General features: G+C 30.8%; 1 pseudogene; it reads left to right on the top strand.

Moving 5' to 3' along the window:
- LOC109342319 overlaps positions 703-5196 on the top strand; it is a 73360-nt pseudogene continuing 68866 nt past the window's right edge.

The raw sequence follows: 5196 nt of genomic DNA, 5'->3' as shown, positions 1-5196 counted from the left end.
AGCAAAGGTGTGAGTTTAACAACTGATTGTTGGATTTCAGTGCAAAATTTGAATTATCTATGCCTTACAGTACATTTCATTTATGAGAATTGGAAATTGCATAAAAGGATTCTTAATTTTGTACAATTAAGAATCACAAGGGAGAGACAATTGGTTGAAAAATTGAAAAATGTCTAGAAAGTTGGTTGATAGGCAGAATTTTCACTATAACAGTAGATAATACTTCCTCCAATGATGTTGCAATCTCATTCTTGAAAGATAGAATGGAGGATTGGAATTTACATCCACTAAAGGGAGAACATTTGTATGTTAGATGTTGTGCACATATTATCAATCTCGTTGTCACTGATGGGTTGAAAGACTTGCATGATTCAATAAGCAAAATTAGGAGCGCAGTTAGATATGTTCGTGCATCTCCTAGTCGATTGGATAGGTTTAAAATATGCATCAAAGAAACTAGGATACAAGATGTGTGTTATGTGCAATTGGATGTTCCTACTAGGTGGAATTTCACCTATAGTATGCTTGAAAGTGCATTAAAGTTTCAAAAGGGTTTTAAGAGACTAGATACTATGCTTGAAAGTGCATTAAAGTTTCAAAAGGTTTTTAAGAGACTAGGTGAGAGAGATAATGATTTTGCTTCGATGCAAGGTGATGTCCCAAAGAATGATGATTGGAATATTTTATGATATCACTACGAAAATGTCAGGATCAACTTATATGACTTCTTCTCTATATTTCAATGAGCATTGTGTTATAATGATGACACTAGAGAAATGGATTGGGAGTCATGACCCATTGCTTGGTACCATGGCTATAAAAATGAAAGCAAAATATAATAAATATTGGGGAGACAAAAAAAAGATGAATATTATGATCTTTATTGCTGTCATACTTGATCCTCGAAACAAGTTTCACTTTGTTAAGTTGGGTTTGGAGAGGATTCATGATAAGGATGATGTTGTAGTTTTGAGTGAAAAGATAAAGGATACATTATACAAGATGTTTGATAAGTATAGGTTGTTCCTTAGTGAAGGCCAAGAAAATTCTGCACAAGCCACTCAAGAAATTGAAATGTTAGACTCTGATGCACCCAATGAAGTTTCAGTCGCTATGGAATTTGAGAAAGACATGAATCTTCATGAGACAATGAATAAAAACGAGGTAGATTTGTATCTCATGGAGGGTTTGGAGAAGAAAAGTCCAAATTTTGATATATTGAATTGGTGGAAGGTGAACTCCATGAAATATCCGATTCTTGCACAAATAGCTAGAGATGTATTGGTCATGCCTGTGTCGACAGTCGCTTCAGAGTCTGCTTTTAGCACTGAAGGTAGAGTTCTTAATTGTTATAGGAGCTCTCTTTCTCCCAAAACAGTTGAAGATTTAGTATGTGCACAAATTTGGTTTCGGCCATCCTCAATTGCAACAGATGTTGAAGAATTTTTAGAAGACTTAGAAAAGCTTGAGAAAGGTATTTTATTTATTTGTTTTCTATAACACATGTATATGTTTCTATTTTTAAAAATCATATTGATTAATTTGATATTTTTTTAGAACTTGAACTAATCCCACAACCAAATGAAGAAGATTCTGATGCCGACTCTGATTAGGTACATTATTATCAATTTATTGCTCTGAAAGTTTTATTGTTATTAATCATTGGTGATTGGTGAGCACTATCTAATTGTTTAAAATTATATTGCAGGTGCTCATATCGTTGTTGTTGTCTTGCTGTTACTGTTAAGGCTGTTGTTATTGTTACCGTTGTTCTTACTGTTTTTGCTGTTATTATTTCTGCTGGACTTCTGCTGTTATTATTTCTGTTGGATTGTTGTTGTTATTATTTATGATGGATCATGGAATTGTTAAAAATGATTGGATCATTAGACTATATTGATGTTTCTAATTTTGCTATTAAAAGAATCAAACTTTTCTTCATTGTTCTGGTTACTGCCTTCTTGGTGTTGTAAGCTAAAATTGAAGGGATTTATATGTTAATATCTAAAAAATAGACCGATCCAAACTGGCCCGAAACCGGATATAATATTTGGACCGGATTGGATCGGACATCTTAATATAAATGGACCTGACTGGACCAGACCGCATACTAATTATGCGTTTGGATCGGATGATTTTTTGCTTAAAAACCGATCCAAATAGACCGCGAACACCCCCTACTACCAAGAGCAGCAAGCATTGAGAAGAGCTTGTGGTCAAGGGGAACTCGACATACAAATTTATATATATTTTCCCTTTTCTATTATGGTTTTTTAGTTTTATGAATATTTAGCTATTTGTCGAGTAGCTAAATTCTTAGCTAAAGCCGATGAAAGATCTTGCATTGGAATTTATTTCTACATTGTCTTATTTAATAGCTTTATTGTTATGGTTGTTTATTCTAGTGCTTTAGTACATTTTTATTTATTCCTATTTGATTAATTCGTTCGAATGTTCTTTAGAAGTATATATGAGCTCGACGAGTCGATTATCCTTAGGAATTAATAATATGATTAACTATTACTTCAGCACTAACCAATTGAATTTGGGGTCATCATGTCCTAATTATTGGTGAACCTTGAGATAGTTTTGCATTTTTATTATCGACCAGTCACTATCATTATAAAGGTGCATTATCGTGCCCTATTTGGTTGGTGAATACCAAGGTTGTAATACCTTCCTTTAATTAACATATGTCAACAAGCCTTATCCTAGGATCTAATGAAATAAACTATAACTAAATTGAATATTTAGACAATTGAAGGTTCTTTTCTATCGAGTAATTGATTAATGAAAGGACTAAGATGAATCAAGTTGAAGTTTTATTGATGATTAACTAAATGTCAACCATGAATAAAAATTATCCTTTGTTGATCAATAAAAGCTCCAAGTGAATCCCAAATGCCCTATGCTATCTCAAATGTAGTCTCTCCCAACTTCAATATAGTGGATTAGTTATAAGCGGAGAAGCTGGTTTCGGGTTTTTCTTGATATGTGAGACTCGAATTTAGATCTTGCTTAAAAATAAATAAATATAAATCATCTGAATTAATCACACATTAATCTCTTTTATTAGTAAACATAGTGAAAGACATATTTTTTTTCTTTTGGGGACCACTTTCCTTTTCTCTATTTTTTGTCTTTTTGATTTGTGCTATTTTTAATTAGTTGGTTTTTATTTTGTGACATGACTATTTGCTATGATATATTCAAGTAAGTTTATATTTGATCTTTATTTTTTCCCTTTCTTTTAATTTAGTCTAACTATGTTATTGTTTAAGATTAGTTTTATATCTAGAAGAAACATGAATTCTTGAGTTTCTGTCCTTGTCTTGGATTTTTGTCCGGAAGACTTAATAATTTATTTTGATTTTTTGTCTAAAACAAAAATAGGCTATCACGTCTCGCATATTACATGATTGTTTATATAATAGTTAGTAATTTCCTCCACCTAAGTCTAATGAGTTTAGTCTTCTTTATTATTGAATTAAGTAAATAATAACATACCTGAGTTTGACAATTAAGTAAATAATAACATAATTGTATTTGACATAATATTTTAACTAAAATATTAATGTATTAAGTATATAAGTTTTTTCACTAATATGATCTTTAACTAAAACATATGTGTTATATGTTTTTTAACTTGTGTGATCTAATTCAAGTGTAACTTTTTTATGTCTTTATAATAGCTAAAAGTTTATTTACTTTCAGCAAATATGTTTTGGTCTTGATCCTGGTATCAAAATCTTCGTCTAATGGGTGTTAGTTAAAGTAGTATATGTTTGATTCACCTTAAGTATGGTTTCAGGTTCGAGTCTTGTGGATGAAAATATATTCGCTGCGAGAGTTAGTCTCACATATCTGTGGATATTCCCGGCTCGAATAAGATGAACTCCATAACGGTAGGAAACTAAATAATATTTTCACTCTCACCCTGACCCCTCTTAACATATTTTTAACCGGACAACCAAAAATTTCATTAAGAGTTTGTTTGGGAGTTGGATTTTGGAGGGGAAGGAAGGAAAAGGGAAGACTTGAGAGTCATCTCACAAGTGTATTTCATGGCTCTCAAGCCTTCCATTTCCCTTTCTTCCACTCCAAAATCCAACTTTCAAACTAATGCTAAAGAGAGTTCCAGAGTTACTGCTGAAACAAATGACATTATAAACAATATTTACTTTATTGTTTACTAGTGTGCACAGGTACTTCGTGCCTGCCGTCAATAATGCATGCTAGTACTATGTATTTAATTTTTATATATTTCATTTTTTAGAATTAAAATGTATTTGTTGTACTCTTTATACTTTATATTATATTTTTTTGTATTTATGATAATATTCACTTTAAGGTGATAAATATGGTTAATTAATAGGTTGGTGATGGTTATTTAAGGTTATATGTTTTTTTTGTAAAAATTAAATAATGTTAAAGGCGAAATAAGAAGTAAAAATTATACCATGGTGGAAGTTATACCATGTTTTGTCTTTATATATGTTATATATATATATTATAGATATAGATATGCTTGCTTGTCTGTAACTACTTTTAGCAATCAAGGAGGCCGTAGATGATGGGATGAGGAGTATTATAAATTATGATCATGATCGTGATTATAGTTATGTTGTATTTATTATAATTATAAAAGTTTATGATGAATTGTAATTTGTGGTTGCGATATTATGATGGAGACTTTCAAAATCATAATATTACCGTCTATGGTTGTGGAGTGAAATTTATGACACTCTATAAATATATAACTTTTGAAAATTTTATTTTATGATATATTAATAAAAGTCACCTTCTTATTCCTTTTTATAGATGTTTTGATCTTTTTAAAGAAATTGGATTTTATTATTTTACAAACTATCCGAATATTATAGAAAATTAAAAGTTTCCTACCAAATCCCATCAACAAAAAAATATTTTTTTTCTCAAAAACCTCATCAGATCCTTTTCAATTGAAGTCATCGGAAAAAATAGCTTCATAAAACAACGTCGGTTTTTTGCATGCAAATCTAACTCTTGGAGGTTACGAAGAGTTCATTTTTGTACTTTTGTGTCAACTTATGTCTCACCCCTTTTTAGTACAGTTTATGGCTTTTGGTATCCCTTTTAGGTGCAATACCATTTTTATTTTTATTTCGTTATCTCTTAATCCACTCGAGTGAAGAGCTTCATTGATAATGACTTTCT

The sequence above is a fragment of the Lupinus angustifolius genome, chromosome LG03 (assembly GCF_001865875.1).
Source record: "Lupinus angustifolius cultivar Tanjil chromosome LG03, LupAngTanjil_v1.0, whole genome shotgun sequence".
Lineage (NCBI taxonomy): Eukaryota > Viridiplantae > Streptophyta > Magnoliopsida > Fabales > Fabaceae > Lupinus > Lupinus angustifolius.
Note: the sequence above shows the minus strand (reverse complement) of the source record. Positions and strands in the feature narration are given on the sequence as shown.